Source organism: Ambystoma mexicanum, chromosome 13 (assembly GCF_040938575.1).
Source record: "Ambystoma mexicanum isolate Mex_15411 chromosome 13, UKY_AmexF1_1, whole genome shotgun sequence".
Classification (NCBI taxonomy): Eukaryota; Metazoa; Chordata; class Amphibia; order Caudata; family Ambystomatidae; genus Ambystoma; species Ambystoma mexicanum.
In genome coordinates this window covers 433,791,564-433,816,606 of record NC_090938.1, presented here as the reverse complement: position 1 = coordinate 433,816,606, position 25,043 = coordinate 433,791,564, and the positions used below count along the sequence as shown (strand labels likewise).

The 25,043-nt window shown below is 46.5% G+C and overlaps 1 protein-coding gene and 1 long non-coding RNA gene across 2 annotated transcripts in view; one reads left to right on the top strand and one right to left on the bottom strand.

Annotated features, from left to right (window-relative positions):
- The window catches only part of LOC138521307 (sodium channel protein type 4 subunit alpha-like), a 3,496,387-nt gene that overhangs the window by 2,779,037 nt on the left and 692,307 nt on the right, over nucleotides 1-25,043 (bottom strand). The gene's annotated exons all lie outside the window — the stretch shown is intronic.
- The window catches only part of LOC138520619 (uncharacterized), a 95,778-nt gene continuing 74,727 nt past the window's right edge, over nucleotides 3,993-25,043 (top strand). Inside the window, exons 1-2 of the long non-coding RNA XR_011282815.1 lie at nucleotides 3,993-4,072; nucleotides 4,200-4,300. This is a non-coding gene — a long non-coding RNA (uncharacterized lncRNA). The remainder of the gene's footprint in view (nucleotides 4,073-4,199; nucleotides 4,301-25,043) is intronic.

Here is a 25,043-nt window from a genome sequence, read left to right as displayed (position 1 = left end):
ACACAAGATCAAAGTGTATGAACAAAGAGAAAAAAAAAAGCACAACAATGTAAATTGTCAGTGGATGAGAGGGCATAATAAGCATAGTAGTGATGCTCATCGGGGTGTGGTGAACATAAGGCAAGCTATGGTGGCGCAATGATGTGGCAGTTTAGGCAACCTGAACGTCCCGTGCAGTGACTGCAACACATGACATGTGCTAGAAAGGCAATGAGGAGAGCCGTTTGGGAGGATAGAGCAGGTTATATATTTTAAGGCAGATATAAGTTACTCACAGCCTCAAACAAGCAGGGGGTATGGCCCTGGGCTCTGGCCAGCTCAGGACAGTCTCTGGACAGTTGTTGGCCTTGCCCTCAGGGCCTTTCCAGGAAGGGCCGGCTTACGCCTTCCGGCGTGTGATTGGATGGGAAGTAGGCTGCTAGGGCCAATCAGCAGGCGCCTCCCGTCTGCTGAGGAAGTGGGTGCAAGGAAAGAATCAAATGGCCTGTGCGGCCATCTTGGAGTTGCTTAAACTCGTGTGCTGTAATGGCGGAGGCACAGCTTGAAGGGTAGATGCAGCTTGGGCTGCAATGCGCATCTAGTGAAATGTGCGCGTTTCTATTTACAGCATTATCACGTAGAAATGCTGCTCCTGGTTACCGCGCCTAGTGCGCTCAGAATAACCATTTAAAAAAGCATTTTGAGTTTGCTGCTTAACTTGGATGCCATACCTTAGTGCTGTCCTGCACTTGGATGGTGGATGTGGGCCACTGCTCCTGCAGTAGACCGGAGCTCCTGCTCCCTCCCGAGTGAAGATGCGAGTGTCTTGTTTGCAGGGCACCGTTGTTTTCGTGCACGGCACTCTGAGCACGCTTTCCGGTGCACTTAAAGGGGCAGTACCACACTCCTCCTTTTTCATAACAAAACGAAATAAAGAAGGTCAAATACACAACCAAAATAACATCACACTGCACACAAACAAAAGGATCCCTTTAATCACAACCACCGCAGCGCCACAAGTCATTTCCAGTCCATGGGCTGGTCCCATCAGTTCAGGGGTCCAAAACATAGTCACTCAGGTGGGCAGGCTTCCCCCTCCCAACCCTCTCAGGATACCTCCTGCCCACCTCCTGGATTGGGCACTCCTCACTTGAGCTCCCACGAGCCGGGAGATTAACGGATGGGCCAGGCCATGCCCTCGTCTGGCACATCATTGACGTCCCTTTGCTGCAACCCCTCCGAATTGGCTTCTCCAAACTTGTTGAAGAAGCTGGTGTTGCGGGTGACAGAGGAAGTCCCATCTGAGACTGTTACCATTGAGCCATGCACCGCCACCATGTCCAATGGACTAGCCTCGTACATCAAGGACAACTTCCCCTGAGGATGTCTGTTCTTTACCAGTACTTCATCGCCGGGGATGAAATGCTGGGGGCAGATTCCTCTTCTGACGTTTTCCTGCTCTATCCAGATGCTCTTCTCCCTTTCAACCTGCTCGTTGTCGATGACCGCTGGCTCTCTCTCACCCACCTACGGGATAAGGCCACTGGGACACCGCCTGAACATTGTTTCTGCCGGGGCCACGCCGGTGGATGTGTGTGGGGTGGCCCGGTACTCCCACAGGAACTGATATAAAGCCCTCTGCAGGCTGTGCCCCTGACTCTGAATGATGAGAAAGACTTTGTTCAATGTTCTCATGAACCGCTCCACTTCACTGTACGCCCTGGGCCACAGAGGAGTGACTTTACAGTGATGGACGCTGTACTCCTCCATTAGCAGGGTGAAAACGTCCATTGTCCGAGCAGAGCACTTGGGGCAGGCTGTGAGTGGCAAAGATCTTTTCCATCGCTATGGCCATGTTCTCAAAGGCCACCAACTCGATGAACTCCACCTCTGGATATCTGGACCACTCATCTACGACCACCAAGAAGTGTGTGTCCCGTCCTGTGGACACAAAGTCTGCATGGACGATTTCCCAGGTCTTGGTCCCCCTTAGCATGGTCTCGATGAAGGGGTCCCTCCGAACCGGGGACGCTGCTTGGTACCACACACAGGCCGTAATTAACTCCTGAACCCGCCTCTCCAGGTCCGGGAACCACATCTTCTGACGCAGGCGGGCTTTGGTCTTGGATGTGCACTGATGCCCCTGGTACGCAAGCTCAATTACCCGGGTGATTTTGCACTGTGGGACCACATCCAGTCACCTCGGAGCAGCAGTCCTGACTCTGCAAACACCAGCTCGTCCTTAACTCTGCATAATTGTTCTAGCGCTGACTTTGCTTCCTGTGTCATCAGAGCCAACGTCTCAACCACAGACTTCCAGGAGCCCTGTTGAAGAGCTGCCTTCAGCATGGTGAAGCACTCATCTTTAGCTGCCGCATGCTCTAGCCCCTGAATTGGCACCGAGTTGGGAGTAGCCGCTTCAACCACCAGTCTGACATGCTCATCCGCTTCCTCCGCACTGATGTTGTTCTGTCCTCCAAGTTCCCGTTGGGGATGCCTTTACAGATAGGGGCGCATTGTTGTTGCCTGGCCGATACACCAGGGAGAGACCATACTCTAGCAGTGCCAGCATCCATGTCTCAATCCTTCCGGGCGCCTTAGATGATGAACCTGCCAATATGGGCTGCAGGGACTTGTGATCCGTGACCGCCGTCACCAGGCTTCCCAACACATCGAGTCTGAAGTGATGACACCCCCACAGGACTGCCAGGGCCGCTCTTTCAATTTGCGAGTAGTGTTGTTCTGTCTCGGACAGTGCCTTGTTGGCATAAGCAACTGACCGGACCTTGACGTTGGCATCCATCTGTGTGAGCACTGCACCAAGTCCAAACGGGCTGGCATCGACCACGATTTCCGATTGTAAAGATGGGTCAAAAAAAAACATGGTGTCCTCTGCTGTCAAAGCCCCCTTTACATCTTCAAAGGCGGCTTGCTCCACAGGCCCCCACTGAAAGGCACCATCCTTTTTAGTCAGAGCCTGCAACGGCTCTGACCGTGGTGCGACGTTCTTGATGAACCGGACCATTCCCAAAAAGCTCCTGACTTCCGAGACATTCTCACGGGGTCGTGTCTAATGTTACTTTGTTTATGTATACATCTAATGATGGTGATGTAAATTTTAATGGCTTGTCCTTTACCTACAAAGTCGGTCTCAGAAATGTTTTCAATGCTGAACCTCTAGCATAACCGTGGGGATAGTTTACCCCTCATTGCTGGGTAGGGAACAAAGGATGCCCATGTCATTAATAAATTCCGCAAAATTTAGTTTTTTTATTATAAATACTCCACACATCAAAATCTAGTTGATTACATTCCCTTCACTCCTTAAATGAAGCACATATGATGCCTACAAAAGTGATCCGGGTTTAAACCATTTCTACAAATAGCACGTGTATCTGTGTATATGGGTCTTCATTTACCCAGCATCCGCTGTAGGTAATATGCAATTTAACTTACTACACGCACGCACGCACAAATAACAGACTTCTAGGACAATAACTCCCCTTCTTATCCCGGTGTTTAACCTAAATACATGTTAACAAGATTTATCTATGCTGCGCATGCAGGCGTATCCTAGACATTAATATGCAGCACTACTGCATCTTTTAAATCCAAACTATTTTCTCATGAACAGCAATAGTTCAAATGGCAGCCTACAAGGGACATATTTAATCTTGACAAATAGCACTCTCCCGCAGGTAAGACAAACAGTGCATTGTTTACATATGACGTCACCCGCGCATGCGCGTGATGACGCCATTATGTAAACAATGACACTGACGCAGGCGTATTATTTATATTCACATGCAGCAATAATTTTATTTCTGCACCCCAACCATTTCTTTTGTGTGAACATCTAATTTAGTTCACAAGGCCGATCCAAACAAATACTTGCCCTCTTCAATAAAGAGCATTTCTCCGCGGGCTAATCACGAACCATGTTGCATGACACTGTTTACCCGTGACATCACACGCTCATGGGCGTGATGACGTCACGGGCCAAATAAGTATAACAAATGCTGCTGTATTCAAAATGGAGTCAGGCATCTTTTTCGGGAATCCTGGTTCCGGTATTCTTTGCAGCACCATTACGGTAAGGGAGACTTTTTCAAGGATCACCTCCTATGAGGGCTTTCCCTCTTTTACGTTCACCAAACTGGCTTAACTACTCTAATTAGAGCTAAATAAGCCTTCTCTTTTCTTGTATCCCTTTCCATTAGATCCCTCATAGTACTGAGGACTGTCAACCTCTTGACCACTACTGAAATTAAGTATTTGGATTTCATTCCTGCCTACTAAGGGTGACTGCTTTGATACCACTGTAAGTGTATTATACTATATAGTGGTTATTTTGCATTTATTACTATCTCTACAATAATAAAAAGAAAACCCTTCTTTGGCTTATTATACAGGTAACTATTTGCAGAATTTGGAGTTAGCAGTTATCTTTCTCTGTATGAGCTAGTCTCATAACAATTGCAGCAAACTTTAAATATCAATCCGGAGTATCCTACAGCAACTCTTTTTATCAAAACAAAGTAACACAAGGTTCGTGCATTTCACAATTTCCATGCTATACTCATTAGTAGAAACCACCACATAGATGGGTTTCCTTGAATTTGGTCACAACACAGACATGAATATGTTTTTTTGACTTATGAACAAGGCAGTGTTGTCGCTTAATGTTGCACCGAGATCCTAGTAATGAATGTAGTGCTACAACATGTTCAACTTTGGATTAATAGGCTAAATGGATTAGGTTTCACGATGAAGTTCAGTTAAACTTTTGCCTTGATCTTAATTATTTTGTACTTTTTAAACCTAATGAAAATATTGTATATACTTCTTTCTTAGAAATGCAAATGCCCCTGATGAAGAGTGTGAAGCACTCGAAAAGCATTGGGTCCCCCTGGCTTCATCATCATGAATTAAATGAAGACTGTTTCTTGTGACCTAATCTGACTGAACTAGCTTTCTTTTGAAAATCACTTTATTACCAATATATGTAATGCAAATAACTACCTGAAGAATTGTTTGTCTGGTTTTCCAGACAAATGATAGTGTGCGGGGGATGTGAGTTGCCTACTTGGGAACTCGCTTGTATTTTTTTTAACCTCCACAAACTTTAGGTGCAAATGATAAGCAAGTACTCCTAATGCTGCCTATGCGATGTCACTCTCTACTAGCATGACATTCATACAAATGTTATCACCCCCATCGTTCCAACCTCACACATGCACGTGTTGCACGTAGACACTCACAAACACAGACAACAAATACATTACATTCACAACAGGCACCTATACACACAAACACTTTATTTCATACATAGCTTTCCGGGCTCAAGTCAAACGACTAGGCGGGTGGATGGCTTTCACCCATTTTTTTGAGCGGAGAGACGCCACCGCTCCCACCCCCTGTGTGATTAAGACATTTAAAAAAAATAAAGAACAACATGCCACAACTCGATTTTGAACCCTGGACTGGAACTGAACCCAAGCTTCCCACTTCTGAAACAAGATACTTAACCGCAAAACCACTGCAGTTGTTGGCTGTATGGTTTCTATACAGATATATTTAGTTACAGGCTCTCAGATTTAAAAGGTGCGTGCATTTTACCTTTAAGCAGCAAAGAAGATCTATTCCCTTTGCAAATGCTTTTTGTGGTGTGTGTTTTTTTTTCAATCAGGAAAGACAAGCCTGAATGACATTTACATATTTCACGTTGACGTCCCGGGACGTTACTTTCCTTTGCTCGGGACGTCACTTCCCTTTGCTCACCAGAGTCCTCCCACTTTTTATTTGATTGAGTTGATTTGATATTTATATTTCTAGAGCGCATATCCCCAAAGAGGAAACCTGGCCAAAAAAACAGCATCTAGGCGCAGATGACAAGTAATTGAATAGAATAAAGTATCTGCTTAATGCTAACCACAAAAATTATTTGAACAGATCATTTTTCAATTGTTTTTGAAACCTTGGTAGAGACTCAACTTGTCGCAAATGCAAGAGAATTCCAGGCCCTCGGAGGGCCTGCATAACTAAACCGTCTGTCTCCCCAAGTAGTTGTTCATGAAAAAGGTGTTACCAATAGGCCTTGTCCCTCAGAACGTACTGTGTGAGTGGGACAGTAAGGTTTGATTTTAGATGTCAGAAATGATGGAGCAGGCCTGTGGATACACTTAAAAACAAGGCACAAGATCTTGAACTCAATCCGCTGTGGAACAGGCAACCAATGAAGAGTTCTCCGAAACTCTTAGATATGAGTTTTCCATGGTACAGAAAAGATCAGACGGACTGCTGAGTTTTGGGCCATCTGTAAGCGTTGCAATTGATATTTTGGAATTCCTGACAGAAAAGCATTGCAGTAGTCCAGTTTGGAATTGATAACAGTACCTACTACAATCGGACGATCCTTCTCAGAAATGAGTGAAAACACAGGTTTTAGAAGTTTTAATCGGTACTATAAAGACTTAAGAATGAGGTTAACTTGTGAATTACAGCTATGGTTGGATTTCCAGATACAGCCATAGTTCCTTACAGAATGTGTATATTTGGTTTTAATCCCAACAGAGTAGGGCAGGGAATCAGAGGTATCATGCTGTCCAACTTCCTTTTAGGGCCAAAAACAATAATCTCGTTCTTCGAGGGATTCAGCTGGAGTATGTATTCCAACATCCAAAGCTGGGTTTTGTCCACACATTTAACAATTCGCTCTATTGCCTCCAAAGGCTGCTTTAGACAAACGTACATTTGCGTATCGTCTTCATTTGAGTGATATTACAGGTAGAACCGCGTACAGAATTTATGTAATGGACTGATGTAAATGTTAAACAGTAAAGGTGACAGGGACAACCCCATTGGAACTGTGGGATATATTGACCCACTCAACCATATTTCACCACATCACCAAGCTGCCTGTCTGAAGAAAACAGCAAATGGCTGTGCTGGCTCTGCTTTGCTGAAAACCCCAAATTCCCCTTCAAAATGAAACTTTTCCACCCGTTAAAAATGCTGCTTTGACGCTAATTCCATCTGTGCTGTCTTAAACTACTGTGATTAAAAGGCCCTTCCATGCCTAGGATATTTCATTGTTCCTCAGCAAGACCAGGCATAATTCCTGAATGATAGGCCCTCTCAAACCAACTCTCAGAGAAATCAACAAGGAACTCCACTTTTACTCGAAAGGAACACTTGTTCATTTCTTTCCAAACGTATCCAAAGCTCAGCAGTTCAAAGAGACTCTAACTCTCTGAGCCAGGTCAGTTTCAATATATCTGTGCTTCAGACAAAACTCCTGCTTTCAAGAAAATGACTATGGCTGCAAAGACAGTGTGGGAATCTGATGGCGCTGCCAAACTGAATTTAAAGAAAGAAATGCTAGCTTTTCACCACAAATATAAAAATGAGCCTTTGCAAACTGAAGGGAACAAAAATGGCCCATTTACAAAGGACATTGTTGATTGAAAGCTTGTCTTAATTAGCAAATATAAAGGGGTTTGTTGCTGGTGATAACACACACAGGCTATTTTATTCCACAGGCTTGTTTTAATTCAGGACTCAAAATAAGAAAATAACAAGTGTTTCAAGGCGCTGCGAGGCAAGGGGTGGGGGGAGAAACAAAGGGAGGACAGACAATGATCCTACTAGGGCAGGTGTCATTCAGATTGCGCAAGTGCATGGGAAGGGGGGAGAGGAAAAGTGCTTGGGGGGGAAGGGAGAGGGGAAAGTGCAGTACATGGGAAAGTGGAATAAATAAGATTAACCAGGTTATTCATCGTAGTGACCACCTTACTCCTAGTCCATAGTCCCCTTTCCTCCATACTTATGGGACATTCCTCTGTACTGTGGGACGGGCCCGGAGCACTTTGTAAAAGCATCAAAAATTCTAGCCCTTCCTCTTTTTCTACGCGGGGCCCGGCACGCGGCTGTAGCCTCGCCCATCTCGGCTCCTGCCCACGCATCGCCCATCAGTCCTTTTCTATCGCCAGGTCAGAGACCTCTTAGCAATAACAGAGGAACCTTATTAGAGGGGACCGAGGCCAGGTGTATGGAGGAAAGGGGACTATGGACTAGGAGTAAGGTGGTCACTACGGTGAGTAACCTGGTTATACTCCTACATCCGGTCCCCTTTCCACCGTACTTATGGGAGATTCCCAAGCACTCCTTACAGGAACTATGGGTGGATGGAAACCCCTTACTGAAACAGGTTCTTCAGCACAGCCTGACCCAACTGAGCATCAGATCTGGAGCTCAGGTCTAGACAATAATGCTTACAAAAAGCCGATGGGGAGGCCCAAGTAGCCGCCTTTGCGATGGTCTCCCAGGGGACATATTTCTGAAAGGCAACTGTGGCTGCCTTGCCCCGCACCAGGTGTGCATGAATACCTTTAGGAGACTGCAGTCCTTGGACGGTGTAAGACTTCGTAATGCAGGCAGCAATCCATCTGGAGATAGTCGCCTTAGAGTCCTGCTTACCTTGTGGATTACCAAAGGTCACCAACGGTTGGGAAGAGCTCCTAAATTCGGATGTTCTGTCCAGATAGAACTTAAGAGCCCTTCTAACATCCAGGCAATGCAGAACCCTTTCCGCCTCTGAAGCGGGGTTCGGAAAAAAGACCGGCAGGGAGATTGACTGGTTCAGATGGAAATCAGAGACCCCCTTCGTGAGGAAAGCAGGGTTTGTCCGTAGGACCACCTTATCCTTGTGAAAACCCAAGAAGGGATGCTCCACCGACAAAGCCTGGAGCTCACTCACGCGCCTTGCTGAAGTAACGGCAACCAAAAAGGACACCTTCCACGACAGGTGCTTGAGGTCAACCGTGGCCATTGGTTCGAAAGGTTTATGGCACAACGCCGTCGGGACCACATTTAGATCCCATGACGGGTGTGAATTAAGAATGGGAGGATAAAGGCGCGTCAAGCCTGCAAAATGTCTCTTAACCACTGGATTAGACGGAGAATAAGAGCATTGGTCTGTAGATAGGTAGGTGAATACTGCCGAAAGGTAAGTTCTGCATGACAGAATGTGAATTTCCGACTCTGCTAGGTGGGATACAAAGGACAGTACCGTGTCAATTGTAGTGCCCTTGGGTCCAGCTGTTTGTTAAAACACCAATGACAGAACTTGAGCCATTTCCTTCTGTACTGGGACCTGGGTTTCCTGGCTGCCTGAATAATACGCATGTTATCCGCAGACAGGCTAAGATGTTCTAAAGACCTGAACTCAGGCACCATGCCGCCAAGCTGGGCGATAGTGGGGAGGGGTGCCACAGCTGTTGCTCCGCCTGGTGAAGAAGATAGCGGCTCACCGGTAACCTGATCGGCGGATACACCGACAGGTGTTGAAGTTCTGAGAACCAAAACCTAGCCGGCCACCACGGGGCTATGAGTAGAAGGGAACAGTTCACTGTGTTCTTCAGTTTGCAAATCGTCCGATAAACCAGAGGCGGGAAAGCATAAGCCCTCATGTTGTGCCATGGAATCTCGAGAGCATCCCCCAGAGAGGAGGCTCCCAGCCCATTTCTGGGGGCATATAGAGGAAGTTTCTTGTTAGCCGCCGTAGCGAAGAGGTCCACTTCTGGAGTGCTCCAGTGCAGGAAAATAGATGAGAGGATCTCCACCTTCAATTTCCACTCGTAGCTGACCATCGTCCGCCGACTGAGGGCATTTGCCGTAACATCCAGCTGGCCCGGAATGTGTACTGCAAATAGCCAGACACCATGACGAACCGCCCACTCCCAAATCTGGATGGACAGGTCCACGAGAGGGGGAGACTTGGTGCCCCCTTGCTTGTTGATGTAATACATCGACACCACATTGTCCATGCGGATACGTACCACTTTGTTGGCAATGATCAGTCTGAACACCTTGAGCGCTAGGAAAATCGTCAGAAGCTCCAGATGATTTATGTGGAGGAGCTTGTCCTGAGGTGACCAAAGATCCGAGACCTGAAGAAGATCCAACGTCGCACCCCAGTCTAGAAGGGAGGATTCCGTTGCGACCGTCACCATAGGGGCTGGGTCCTGAAAACCCGACTCCACCGACAGATTGCTGAGAGACGACCACCACTCCAGGTCTGCTCTCATGGAAGCTGGAATCGTTATCAACTTGGAGTCCGGGTCCACAGCCTGACGCCAAGAACTCCGAAGAGCCATCTGAGTCCGCTTCATCTTGAGACAAGCAAGAGGAAGAGCCAATACGCATGAGGCCCAGAAGCCTCTGGAACCACCAGGCCAACATACTCTCTGACTGAGCAAACATCTGACACGTGGCCAACAGATCTGCCATTCTGTCCCCGGTCAGGTGCACTTGTGTTCCAGAGAAAACCCAGGAAAATCAAGTCCTGAAAGGCCGTCATGGAAGATTTCCGCCAGTTCACTGACAACCCGAGGTGGAACAGAAGCTAGAGGAGAGACTGAAGATTGCAGGCAGCTTTCAACGGGCAAGGGCTGCGTAAAAGCCAGTCGTCCAAATACGGATACACATGGATACCCTGCAGACGAAGATAAGCCGCAATCACCGACATCATCTTCATGAAGACACGCGGCGCCGAGCTGAGGCCAAAAGGAAGCGCTCGAAACTGGAAGTGCTCCTCTCCCACAGAGATATCTCCTGTGTGGATTCCAGATCAGAATATGCATGTACGCATCCTGAAGGTCCACCACGCTGAGCCAATCGCCCATCTGCAAGGAGGACCGTATCTGGGCGGGCGTGATCATCTTGAATTTCTCTTGGGGTAGGAAAAGATTGAAATGGGAAAGGTCTAGGATGGTACGCAGGCCAGCCTGGTTGGGTTTGGGCACCGTAAACAGCCGGGAGTAGAAGCCCTCCCCTTGTTCCCCAAGGGGAACGGGTTCCACAGCTCTGAGGTCCAGAAGTTTCCGAACCTCGGCTTTTAGGGAGGACGACCCCGACTGCTGGAAAGGAGGGTTGAAGGGTGGGGTAGGGAGTAAGGGTAATCGGAAGCCCGCCCGAGCAACTGACAAGACCCACCTGTCCTCGGTGATGGTCTGCCACGCCTCCCAATGAGACGCAATGCGTCCTCCCACCGGGGTCTCGTGGGAGCGCGGAAAACCCTCATTTGGCAGGCTTTTCAGTGGTGTTGCCACCTGAACCTGAGGAGGAGGCAGAGGAGCGGGAGAAAAACCGAGTCTGTTGCTGCCTCCGGCGGCAATTACCCAAATCAGCGTTGGAGAGCCTGAGGTGGAGAGCCAGTCTGCAGCGTTGTGCAGCCCATCCACGCTATTGTGCAGGAGGTGCCTATAAGTGCCTTAATACACTGCGGAGCGGTGAGCAAAGTTGGAGAGCCTGAGGTGGAGAGCCAGTCTGCAGCAGTCCGTATGGAGCCGGAGGTTCGACCTCTAAATTCACTGAAACCACTCTTGAGACCACTCCTAAGTAATTCGCCGTCAACCAAAATAACCAAGCCAGAGGGGGCGATGGCCCCGGGATCAACCGATAGGAGAAGGAGGAGTAAATCGGATTCGGCACCAAGACCGTCTTTAACATCAACAATGGTGGACCTTCTATCGATAGTGCCCGGACGGACATGTCCACAGGTACCGGTTCATGGACTCGGCAAAAGAAGCAAAAAAGAAAATAATATCTTACCTGAACCACGAAGTAATGGGCGGGAGTCCGCTGGAGTGGAGAAGTCCACAGCATCGGCAGAGGAGTTACCCGCCCGAGAGGAGGAGGCGGAGGGGGCTCAGGAGGGGCCGCGCCCGCCTACCTCGGCTATAGTACACCAAGCTGGGAGCGGTCCGCCGTCACTGGAGGTGGTGAATGGAGTTTGTCCGGGTGCGGTCGGAGGACGGGGCCCGCCCGACTCGAAGCGGCTGGCGGGCGGCGGAGTTGAGGAGAATCCCGAACTAGAGGGACCGGAGGATCGGGAGGCACGCATACCCTTGGAGAAACCAGCTGGAAACGGTGCAGTGGCCACCCGGGCACAGGACCTGCGCAGCGGGTTCGAACTGGGGACCATAGAGTCGGCAGCAGGTCTTGAAACATCCAAGACACTAGAACAGCGTTTGGCAGGAGAGGGGCTGTCCCGTCAGCATAGCACCGAAGTAGAAGTGCTGACTAATCCGCCAGGTAGAGCTGAAGACCGCAAATTAGCCCCAAATACGGTGCGCATCCAAGTTATGCTCCATGATACATACCGTGAAGGCGATGATCTCATACAAAGGCAGGGTAAAAGGCAATCAAAGGTCTCCAGACCCGTTATAGAGATCAGTGATAATGAGAGGAACATCGAACTAAGCAAAGAGGAGGATCAGATGAATTTGGCTTGGAAAGTGAAAAACAAACGGAGGGAGAGCCGGAGGACTCGAATAAGGAGACAGATGGGGAGCAACTTAAAACTGGTTGTGCAGTGAAAAGGAAAAAGAGAAACAAAAGCAATACCCCGGCCAAAGCAAGGCAACAAGGGACAAAACACATGAGAGCCCTGAATAAACTTTCCATGGGAGAATCGAAAAGAAAAAAAAAAGCATCAGAAGACGGGGGCAAACATCTAAAGGACTGCCTAATCCACTTCTGTCTTGCCCGTTAAAGGCGTTTTTTACCCAACAACATAAAAGGAAACAGAGTATAGAGACGGAAGTATCAGATGCGGAAATGCTTGAAATAGCAAATGAAACACAGCCAGCTCTAAAGCAGAGGAAAACTGAAGCGGCAACATTGACAACTAACAATCAAGGGCGAGAAGCCGGTAGCCCCAAGGAGAGAAAGAATACAGCTACTAAAGAACTGAGCAATGATACAGAAAAGCCAACAGCGGCAGGGAGTCTGGATACATCGGCACTGGGTACATCAGTACTGAGTCTAAAAGGCCTATGAAGAGGGATGGCCCCCACCCCCAGACTCAAAAGGCATTGAAGGGGGTTCCGGCAACTATAGAGGAGATTGAGATACTGGAGGATGAACGGGAGGAGGAAAGGGAGAAATTTGAACAAATAGTGCGGGACTCGAATCGTGAGTCCATCACTCAGCCGGAAAAAGAGCTCCGTCTTGCATGGACAAAGCCCCATCTGTCCACGGGCCATTTGATCTCTTCTCCGACTACGAAAGGACAAGAGGTAAAAGCAAATTGGGACAACCCTCATTTAAAAAAATGGACCATTAAGAAACCGGGTGATTTCGTATTGGAACATAAGATCCCCAGTGGAAGGCTTGGTTTTGGACTCATCAATACCCGCAAGGTGATCTGAAAAAACCCAAGTATCGCCAAAAAAGAGAAAACTTAGTGACATCGCCGTGGCTATCCAAAATGAATCGCCAAATAAAAAAACGGACATGATAGCTATCATGTCGGCCATGACCATTGTGTTAGCACCCTTCTGCAAATTATAAGAAGCTATAAAACAAAATGTGCATGACAACACTGCAATCCTTTCGAATATAATAGGGAAATTAGCCAACGTAAAAAGTTATATAACAGCATTTGAAGATAAAGCACTCAATCAGAAAACCTGTTGGGAAAGGAACATTTTAGCCCTGGAAAAAAAGATCGAATTTATGGACACACAAAACAGAATTAAAAAATCAACAACACTGGTGCACGAGGAAATGGTTCAAGAGGTTCAGGTGCGGCCAAAGGGAAAGGATAAAAGCGTGCCAACGCTCCCTCAAGTGTCAAATGAAGGGACCCATTCCGCAAAACCTAAAAAGACTCTGCTGCCTATAACCCCTCAGATTGAGAGAAACGCTAATTTCAAGAACACCATTAAAACGTTGGTTAAATCAGACGGTAGAACTGGAGAGCCCCTAATAAAGGTTAACCAACTTGAGCCACTGATACAGCCTGAAGAGAATAGCGCACCCAGATCGCCAAGAACAGCGGAAGAATTTTTAGTCTGCTCGGACTTAATGAATATATCTCTACACTCAAAAAAGGAGAGGAAGGAGATCAAGGAGGACCGAACAGAAGTTAACAAAAAAAGGAGGCGCAATGATCAGGATGTTTCCGTTATAGACACGGATAAAGTGGCCAAAGAGGGACCCGTCGGGAATAACAAGAGAGGTCCCTTCCAGCCGGATTTAAATGAGGCCCGGCTCAAAACCAAACCACACCGAAGCTGTGAAGAAAAGCGGGATAAAAGCTATGAGGGTAGAGCAAGAAGGAGCCATCGAAACCCCGATATGAACGAAAGGAGGCAGACAAACGAGGATGCTCGTGGAAATACCGAGCTGGAAGGGCTGAAGTGGAGAACCATCAAAAAATAAAAAATGGAAAAGAAGAGACACAAGTTTTTAAATTGGAGCACACAGAAGCAGATAAAAACTTCCAAATACTGAATAGACCGACAGTATTGCAAATAACACGGAAAACATAAACATTGAAAAAAATCAGAACGGAGGACTTTGAGCTTGTGGAACCATACCACAGGGAAATGAAGGCAAAAGCCTTTCTACATATGAAATCGGCAGGCATTCAATATATTGATGAGTCCGCCTATGAAGAGCTGGAATTTTTGGGCTTCCGTCTGACGGAAATAAAAAGGAAGATTGATAGTCAAGATTATGAAGTTGAAAAAAAAAGAAAGGAACAAAATCCAAAAGCACTACCGATCAAAAACGGAGGATCTGTACTGCAATAATCGATGGTACATGTCTCAGGAGTCTGATGGATCCAGCAGAAGATCCCATTGGAAGGGTGGGGCAGAGAAGGGTTGGTTTGAGGCAACTAAGAGGGACTCTCCAAAAAAAACGAAGGCAAATCCCCAGCAACCAGGAGCATCCTGAATCGGGTTGCAAGGGACCTATATCCCAAAGAGAGGAACACCAGCAGCCCTCTGCCCGTACAGAATTAGGTCCCAAATACTCAGAAAAGAAGATGCATTCATATGGACATATTCAAGAGACATCAGGATCAAGACAACCTATAGGGCCCTGGAAGTGGCTAATGTCAAATTGGAACAAAAATAGTGGCAAATAGCAACGACCAGGGTTAGCCCGACTCGAAAACAAAGAGAAAACAAAGAGAAATCGAGCGACCCATAAAGGAAAAGTATAGTCTGGGCTCATGGAATACGAGAGGACATGTTCACCTCACAACAGCTGGAGACGTCAATCTGGGTATTTTCGACATAGTTTGTTTGCAAGAGACCTGGTTGTTGAACCAAACAGCTCTCAATGGCTTCACAGTGACGATATCACCAGCAGTGAAAGGCCTGTTAGATAGACACTCATAGGGTCTTTTAACTGCTATCAAAACAGGAACGGGTCTGAGTGAACCCATAAAGTGGGAAGAGTCCTATGAAATGCTGGTCATTCTGACCTCGCAGCCAGAATTGAACGACAGGAACCAAAATGGTTTGCGAAATCCCTTGGCAATAGCTAATTGCTATTGGAATCCACAGCGGATGTCGATGTTCTGTTCCAACATGAGTGCAATGATAGACCAGCTTTACGTGGAATTTGACAAAATTGAGCTTATCATCTGTGGTGATTTGAACGCCAAATGCTCGGTGACAGTGGTCGACCAACAAAGACCCATCCAACCACTGGGAGGCTCTGATCGTACCATCGAGAGAGGCAAGGCGTGGAACGAAGTTATTGCCTCAAGAAACATCCAAAATGTTGCCTCCTTGTTCCCAAACCAAGGGAACATCCCGACATGGGAGCGTGATTCTTCAAAAGTAACTCTTGATTATATTTCTGTCTCTAACGGGCTGATTCAAGACCTGATGGGCTTCAAGGTGCAAAAAACAGTGCACAGTGATCATAACTTATTGATGTGTACGTGGCAAACAAGAATTTTGGAGCCAAGCTCTTACGATCTGGCCATTGAAACAAATCTCCAACAGACCCGGCTACGATTGACTGAACAAGATATCGTGCTAATTAAACAGGCCTGGGAGCAGAGGGTCAATGGTGACGTCGTGAACACAACGAAGGATAGACCGAACTACCTGCCTCTACTATTGTCATTCCAAGTAAGGGGCAAGAAGAAATTAACAAAACCGGAGCATACGAACCATACCTATGACAAAGACTTGGTTGTGAAAAGAAAGGTGGGCCGCAGATTGAAAAGAATAGCGAAGAAATCAAATGCCCCTGAGGATTTGGGAAAAATGGCAACTGGAAATGAAAAGCTATAACACCTGGCGCAAACAACTCAGAGCAGCTCAATATCAAAACGATGCCGAGAACACGATGAGCAAACTTCAAACAAAAAAAATCCAACAAATTTTGGACTCTTATAAAAGCAAAGAATAGCCCTCAAAGTGCAGTCCAGTGTAATGCCGTGGCGGAAGTAAGGTGGATCAACTATTTTACAACGGAATTTGAAGGAGTAAATCAAGACCCAGCAATGATCAACCAGGTTTTCAACACACCCTGGGAAGATCTCTCGCACGCAGAAAACATCGAAGCAGCCATAAGGAAACTTAAAACATCGAGAGCCCCAGGTCCTGATGGGTTGACGAATGTGGACTTAAAAATGTTCCCAAAGCAATGGTCGGAAATGATCAGCAAGATTTTCGCAGAATGCGGTAGAACAAAGATGATCCCTGAGTCATGGCAGAAAGTGGTGATAGTCCCGATTTACAAAAAAGGAGCTAGAAACGAACCTGAGAGGTACAGGCCAATAGCCATATTGGACATAATAGGGAAAAATCTATGCAACCCTCCTGCTAGCTCACTTCAGAATTTGTGAAAAAGACGGCCCTTCAAAAGACCATCTAGAAATGGGCTTTCAAAAAAATGGCTGTACAACAATCAACCTAATGATAATAAACATCTTCAAAGCCAAAGTCAAAGAAGGTGCACCAAAGATCTACTTGGCTTTTGTTGACCTTACGAAAGCTTTTGATAGGATCGACAGGAACAGACTGTGGTTGACTTCAAAGTTGGAATTGTCAGAAAAAAATACTCGACCCCATAAAAGCTCTTCATTCGTACACGAAAATCAGAGTTAAACTAAAGTTCCAAGGCGCACTTTCCGAGGCGATAGTGGTGAATACAGGGGTCAAGCAGGGGTGCCTTTGGCCCCGGCCTTGTTCATAGCGTTTCTAGGCGATTACCAGCTCTCAGAAAGTAAAATAAGATCTTTTCCTCCTAAAATCGGGAAAATGGCAATTCCATGTCTTCTGTACGCCGATGACGTCATCTTAATAGATCAGACCAAAGTGGGGCTTCAAAGAAAAGTAGCAAATCTGGAGAAATACATCGCTGAAAACCAATTGGAGATAAATAAAACTAAGACCAAAATTTTGGTAATTGAAAAAGTAACCAACAAAGCAACGAAAAAACTAAATTGGTTTCTCGACAAGACCAAAATTGAAATTGTCAAAAATATCAAATATCTAGGGGTCCATATGGACAGTTCAAGAACAGATATGAGTGCGCAAAACCAACTGTGGGGAAAAAGTGAGATGTCTAACCTCCCAGACAAGAGTGGTTGACTCCAAGTTTGGAAAGTTCTCGTTAATACCAGCGATAACCTTCTACAAGGCTAAAGTCATTCCCGCGATGACATATGGAATGGAAGCTGGAAGCTTCTCTCTATATACCACGCCATCTCTGGAGCAAACTAGAGGGCTATGTTTGGAAAACAGTTTTGGGCCTTCAAAAATCAACTGCCATGCCGGCCATCAGGAGAGAGCTGGGGCTATTCTCACTAGCATCGATGGTAGATCAAAGCGCCATGAGACTGTAAAGGAGAATAATCATGTCGGATACATTACCCATTTTTAACTTCATGAAGAAGGAAATTGAAACAGCCAATTGTGATGCTTTGAAAAAATGGGTCAAGGCCAGAAAGGCCGATCTAGCACTAATAGCATGTACAGAAGTAGAGCTGAAGGAAAACCCAGATCGAATCAAAAGAAAAATGGAAGAGATAGACTGGATCCTGACAATTGAGAAAGCGGTGGGGACGAAACTCTTAAGCCACCGGCTTTTATTAAACTGAGAAAACCGATGAACTACTGCCAAAAATTTCCGGACAAGAAGATGAGAATATATGCCATGAAAGCGAGATTGAACCTTTTGTTGACCCGAGAGATCATAGCAACTCGAGGAACCACAACCGACAAGAGATGTCGCCTATGTAAGGAGGATTCATCTGTTGAAATACTTAAACACCTGGTGATTGATTGTTCTAAAACCAACGCAAACAGAAACATCTACCTCCCATCGCTGGTGGAAAACCTATGGATATTCAAATCTGACGATATGTGGAACAGACTGATCTCTGGCGAAAAAACGAGATGGACCATTGCACTGGTCAAACTACTCGAACTCGCATTCGAACAGATAAATCGCCAACGGCCCGAGGGTGGTGTGGCGTAGGGCGTCGATTTCAAAAGGCTATTTTTTTAGTTCCTTGTTCTCATTTAACAGCCACTGCTACGTACCAGTTAGTGTGGGAGGTTTATGTAGTTGGTGAAGTTTTTTCTCTTTTCTTTCGGCTGCAGATGAGGCGAAATTTTGATAAAATGTATTGTAAATAAGTAAAAGTTTAAATAAAAAATTACCTGAAGGGGTATCCACTCTGTGGGATTTCCAGTCTAGAAACCCCCTGAAACCAGAGGAGGGCCGGCTTTGCGACAACGGTCTCTGGGTCCTAAAAGGAGTTTTAACCAGGACAGACAAGAACTTAGCTGTCTGGGTACTGTCCTTCGTTTTGATGAGCTCCACATCCGTTGTGGAATGGAAAAGCTCCTTACCGCCAAACGGCAGGTCCAACACCTTGTCCTGCACCTCCTTTGAGAACTTGGTGACATGCAACCACGCCTGTCGAGAGGTATCAACTCCCAGCATAAGGCCTGAGCCGAAGTGATTAGCCGCGGCCTCAAGCAGATCCTGGGCCAAGACCCTGGCAACGGATAAACCCGCCTTAAAGTCTTCCAGCTTCTCGACCGGAATGAACTCATCGAACTCTGACAGACCTTTCCACATCTTCATATTCGCCCCTGCTAACACCAGTTCTGCATTAGCCTGCCGAAGGTGCAAGGCCGAGTTAGCGAAAATCTTCTTCCCAAGGGTGTCGAGGGGCTTGTCCTCTTTCCCCAGGACCTGAGTGGCCGTCGTAGAAGAGGATGCTGCAGGCCTGGACTGTAAAGTGGCCGCAGCCACCACCGTGGATGAGGGGGAAGACAAGATGATAGGGCCACCTCTTCCGAAGAATGTAGCCTGTATCGTGCGTCAATTTTCTTATTGACGAAAAGTCCAGAGTGTGGCTTTTCCCAGACCCTACGGACCTCGGCCAAAACGTCCTTCTGCAAGAACAGGCCGGTACGCTCCGAAGGAGACAAGGTGAACGCCCCCGAAAGCACACCCTCCTGCAGAGCGGGTGCCTTCGGGCACTGGAACATCCAATAGGCACATCATGTCCAGCACCCGGTCATGAAATATGAATAGAGCGGGGCTGGTCTTCGCTGTCCTGATTGCACTGCCGGTAAAGGAGGAACTTTCACTCCTTGCCCCCTCAACAGTTCTGGCGTCGCCACAAGAGCAGGAACGGTGAGAAACAACTTTCACCGATAAGGCCTTGTTGGGCCTCTTAGAAATGTTGGTTTCTTTAGCCTCTGTACGAGGGACCTCGGACCCAGGTCCAGTTACAGGCTTACTAGCGCGGGCCTCGAACATCCGTTCGGTAACACCAAGCGCAACCAAGGACTCGGGGAGCACCACTGTACTTTTGAGGGAAGCCGATAAAGAGGCCTCAGAGCGAGCTCTGGTACCCCACGACTCAGTAGAACTGGGTCTACAAAGCAGCCCCCACAGGAAGGGCCTCGGAGCATACTCCGGTATCCACAGGCCCTTTATGGAGACCCTCAGAGAAAACTCTGGTACAATTATTAGGCCCAGAAGGCACCTTGGGGCAATCCCCGGTGATAGAGCGGTCGACGCTCCTCCCAGCCCGGGAAGAGCCTGGAAAGGTGTCTCCTGGCCGGGGTGCTCTGAAAAGTAAAGAACTTACCGGGCGTTTCTTCTTTTCGTCGATAAAAGATTGAAAATGCGAAGGAGGAGTACATCGAAACACCTCCTCCAACCGATGTTGAAGTGGCGGGATCGAGAGGGAATCGCAATAAAAACAGGAGCCCCAACGGTGGTCCGGACCCAAACACTCTAAACAAAGAGGATGGGGATCCGCCCTCGCGAAGCGTCGGTGACACGATGAACAATCTGGAAAGTCTAGCTTAAATGACAAAGACAGACTAGTACATGATCACTAGCGAGAGCCAGAGAGGAGGAAAAAAAGGGAAGAAAATCTTCTGCGGATGCAAGTGCGTCCAGTCCCGAACAAGCAGAGAAAAGGACTGATGGGCTTTGCGCGGGGCGGAGCCGAGATGGGCGGGGCTACGGCCACATGCCGGGCCCCGCGTGGAAAGAGACGAAAGACTAAAATGTTTGCAAAATTTTGGATGCTTTTACAAAAGTGCTCCGGTCACGTCCCATAGGACGGAGGAATGTCCCATAAGTATGGAGGAAAGGGGACGGGACGTAGGAGTATAAAGATTGTAAAACACATGGGCTGGATTTGCTAGCTCCCAAAAACCAGTTATTCCAGTTGGCAGCCCTAAAAGCTTCCCCCCTAAGGAAGGGAGCCACACCATAAACTCTCAGCAGATACTAACACGTAAATGATAATTGCTAGGTTGGAAAGAATCTAGGCTACGCTAACCCACTAACAATGGAACTCCCAGGCCAAGGAAGTCTGAAGTGTGAAGGGGCAATAAAACCTTCAATTAAACTGAGAAACCCCCACCTTGCTTTGAAGGAAATGGCAGTTGAAGGAAGGGAAAAAAATGATCCAGTGACAAAGGACTGCCATCTGTTTCCACATAATATTTCATAAATAAACTTTAGAGACTTTTATCTCAGCAAGACTTTGCAAAAATGTAGAATTTTCGTAGTGTAAAAGTGAATTTTTCTGGGCTTTATTTTAAGACATGGTAGGATTCCCTGACACCTTGGGGACAGAAATGGCAAAAGTATAGCGGATTCCAAGAAAAGTACCCACGTTGCAAATGCACATTTTTGTACATACATCCCGTATGATCATCCACACCCATGTATAAAGTTATAGAATTTTGAGTAATATAAATCCCATTGAAAAGCGTGAAAAACTGGTAGAAGGGTGAAACAAGGTCTCAGGGACTGGAGGATTGGACTGCAATGTGCTGCACAAAATATGTAACCTGTGTATATAATTTGCTAGAGATTGCAATTGTATAAATGTATGTTTGTGGCCAAATCGGATTTTAGTTGAAGTAACTGTGGGAGGTTTTTGGACATTGTAAAACTTGCATCATAAATTTGACATAATTTTCCTGAAATCCAACCAGCTGAGAGCGAGGCAGAGACTATCACCCTTGTCCAATCCCGTTGTTAGAGGCGTGTTTAGTTAAGCCTGCCCCAGTCATATACTTTGATGTCACTATGCATTATAAATGAGAGTCCCTGACAAGACCCTAGACATACACTCTTCCTGACGTCGCTGCGTTCCTGTTCCATCCATCCAGATTCCAGATCCCAACTACAAGGCCAAAGCATTGCTGACCCTACTCCAGGGCCCACTGCAAAACCCAAGCAGTGATGATCCTATCCTAGCAAGGCCTCCAATCTGAAATGCCACTAAAATTCCCCAATAGCCAAAGGGGAAAGCTGTGGTGTTTTTGGGAAGCATCCTGATACCACTAACTGCATGACATCCTGCCACCCAGCTGACCGTTAGTATCCAGTGACCAGAATTGTCATTCTAGTCCAGTGCCATCCAGTGACCAGAACTGCCCAGCTGTTTGCCAGGCGCTGTGTCGTGTAGTGACCAGAACCGTTGACTGTCCACAATCCCAAACTAAAAGTGGACTGTGAGTATTTCACCACCTAGCAGAAACTAATAGCCTATCTTGTCATTGCCCTTATCCCACTCTCTAAGTCATCCTATCCCTACCCTGATAACTTGTAAAACTGTTGGAATCATTCTTGCAACCCTGCTCTTGATTTCTAGTGCTAGCGCCATCTATTTAGTCATTTTTGTCTTGTGTAATCCTAAGCCATTAGTCTTATTTCGAGTGATCGGACTGGTTCTGCCAATATTGGGCGCTGGGGTGAGAGGGTTGAACTCGAGAATCAACCCTGGAGCTTACTGTGTCCCTCTTTGGTGGCCTGTTCTGAATACTCCAGTGTAAAGTAAAACTGTTCTTGTCACAACCGATTTCCTTTAATGTTTTACCGCTCCATTTTACTCAAAGCGCACCTTTTTATATCTTGCATAACTTATTCAATTTACCAACCAGAGACTTACTTTCACTTTCATATTGTACCTGGGATCTATAGCTATTCCCTAACCAAACAACTGCATTCAGTGTATTTCACCCGTTTTTATTAAAAACAGTTTGTATAATTTCAGGCGGGAATTGCAAAAATGCAAAGTTCACACATATCACTTTGCAATCTGTTTTAAACTTGCCACTCATTTTCGAACTGTATGCTTTTGGTAATCCATTCCTTGTGATTGTTAGTGTCTTTGCATTGGTGCTTTAGTGAGGAACTATATTTGCTTCAAGGTTTTTAACACACCGTCATTATTTATTTGTCCTTTTCCGAGTGTCATTTCTTAACATTGCAAGGGGTTTATAATCTGTTTTTCTCTCTTATTTGGGGAGGGAAGGTCAGATTTGGATTCTGATTCTTGCCTATTATTCCTGATTACCTGCTGTGACTTTCGATCCCTTCACAATTCAATTATTTGGGGGGTTGAGAGAACATTGCAGTGGAGAATTCTAACTTGGGTGACATCTGTCCGAAATCAAAAAGTTCTCCTAAAACTCTGTGCTGTGTATATGTTCCATTAGAAGGTTAAACTCAGTGCATTGCTCACATTCTCATTGTAATTATCACCCCATTGGTGAGTGATTGCTGGCCCATATTAAAAAGTGTATGATTTGTTTTGAATTTTAAAATAAATAAATAAAATAAATATTTTACCAACCAGCCTGGTTCATGGTACATTGTGACACAGGGTATTTGAAAAGGGTGTGTGATATGAATGGCGTACCCTCTCAATATTGACTCAATATAAAAAGATGAGCATTTCTGTCGTGCACTGAATACTAGGCCGAGACCCAGGTGTGTGTCGCCTGATTGAAATCCTTAACAAATTTGGAGGCTCGAGTCCGGGATTGAGTTTGGTTGCCACCTGTGACAGTCTAACACAGCAGACTAACCTGCAAGGTAGTGATACTTTGTGTGGTGGGAATAGTGTAACCCAGTATTCCCACCACACAAAGTATCACTACCTTGTAAAAGTGCCTCTCCAAAAACAAATACTCTAAGTAACAGGCCTGTGTCTAAAAGTAAAACTAAAATCAACCCCAAAATAGACAGAAAAGCAACAGAATACAGGTTACCCTTAAATAAATAAATAAATTAAGAAAGAAAGAACATGTCCAAAATGACCGTAGTAGAAATCAATATGGCTAGGGGAGCACCTTCTGCACAAGCTATTTGTCAGAGGTGAGTGGCCAAAACAGGATGAAAAAGCCTGGCTACAAGAAATAACACAACAGGTCACTGCCATGAACCTGGCCTATTACTCCAAGCCCTGAGTGAATTATATATGACCCCAAAAATTAAAGAGGAGCAAATCAAAATTGCCAGAATCACGGCCTACGTGTATCTCCACATGGGAGTGATGCAGGAAAGGCATGAGGAAAACACGACTCTTGTGCCGAATCAAGTTGAACTGTTAAATAAAATCCAGACTGATCTAGATTTAGCAGAACAAAAATTACGGAAGAGCCAAGAGTTGGAGGTAGAATCTGGAAATTATATCATAAAATTAAAAGAAGATTTGGCTCTCCAACAGCAAAATAATGCAGATCAAGAGGCCCAATTAGACGCAGTAAGACTAGAGTGTCAGGAAAAGGTTGACTCTCTAGAAGAGAGTCAACAGAACCTGACTCAACAATTAACCTATAACAGGGTCTGTGCAGAGCAGATAGTTACCCTACAAGACCAGATAGAGAAATTGAAAGGGGAAAATAATGAGAATAATTTTGAGAGACCTCCACTCTCAAACAGAATTTGATGAAGAGGGCCAGAAATTCAATATAATCAGGAAAGAAAGGGATAATCTGGCTGAACAGAGAGGCACCCTAAGTCAAGAGAGAGACGCTCTAGGCCTGGAAGTAAGCAAATTAAAAATAGAGTTACAGGGAAGTGAGTTAGCCCTCCAGAAACTAAAGGAACTCAGAACAGAGTATGGGAATCTACTGGAGTATGCCAGGTGGGTAGAAGGTGCTTGTCATGATGCCTACCCCGAGGAACCAGGCCAGGTCCAGCAACCCCGGAAGCAGGCATCAAGTTATTTTGAGCAAGCCCAAAAACCCCTGCTAGGGGCTGTTTGGGTGCGGTCCTGGCGCCTATGGCGCCAGGCTCATATGGAGAGTCAGTCCTGACGCCTGTGGCGCCAGGCTCATAGAGTAGAACTTACCTGATGCAGACCATGCTGCAGAGCTCCAAGCCAAATGAGGCTTGGAAGGGACTATTTTACCTAGGGACTTTTTTACTTGGGTGGGGCTGGGGAGGAATACTTAACTGGGACTACTTTGGAGGCTATTTAAACCACGGCCAAAAAGCAACACACGCTTCGCGTTATTCTGCATCCAGCAGTTTAACGCTCACTGTGTCTGCAAGCCTGCATCCAGTCTTCTGCCACGCCCGCCTCGAGTCTGCAGCTCCTAGAAAAAGGGAGGAACCGAAGGAGAAAAGGTTAGAATAAGAGCAAGACCTTCGATCCTTACCTGAATTCTGGATCCACCGCGCCTTCGAGCTGGAAGAATGAAGTATTTTACGCGCGCCGCCTCGCCTGCTGCAGCGCCGCGCTGAACTCACCGGCCTTCGCAGCATCCTCACAATCTGCCGCATCCTTCTACACATTCCCGCCGCACTCCGGCACCTAAGGGGAACACAAGAACAGAAAAGGTGAGCCAAGGGAATAAACCGAGGCAATAGTAACTACCCCCATAGACTTACCGGATTACCGCCGGGGGTACTATTCCTCTTCACGGGTCGGCGCAGTCTCCATTGCATCCTCGCCGTACCCC